This window comes from Merops nubicus, unplaced genomic scaffold, assembly GCF_000691845.1.
Source record: "Merops nubicus isolate BGI_N331 unplaced genomic scaffold, ASM69184v1 scaffold2063, whole genome shotgun sequence".
Lineage (NCBI taxonomy): Eukaryota > Metazoa > Chordata > Aves > Coraciiformes > Meropidae > Merops > Merops nubicus.
In genome coordinates this window covers 1-351 of record NW_008598043.1, presented here as the reverse complement: position 1 = coordinate 351, position 351 = coordinate 1, and positions in this window count along the sequence as shown.

The following is a 351-nucleotide window of genomic DNA, read 5'->3' as shown; positions in this document are numbered from 1 at the left end:
AGACGCCCCCAAAGGTATTTTGTGGCAACCCCCCCTGCCATAAGCAGGGACATCTCAAACTAGATCAAGCTACTCACTCGGCGTGGAGACCAGCTCCAGTGTAGGTAGACCCTCACTGGGGAGACAATTCATGGCAAAAGGGACTGGCAAGGAGAGGTTTTTGGGGGCTTTTTGAAGGAAAGAAGGCAGCTAGCCGGCTCTCGGGGGCTGACAGCTGCTGGACGGGCTGCTGAGGCGACATGGGCGGAGGGCAGAGCCGAAAGTCCCAGTGCCTGGTTTGAACAAGGTGTAAACAAGCCAGCGGTCACTCAGCGTGCTCGCACACCTCCCCTGGCAATCAAGCGAGGGCGT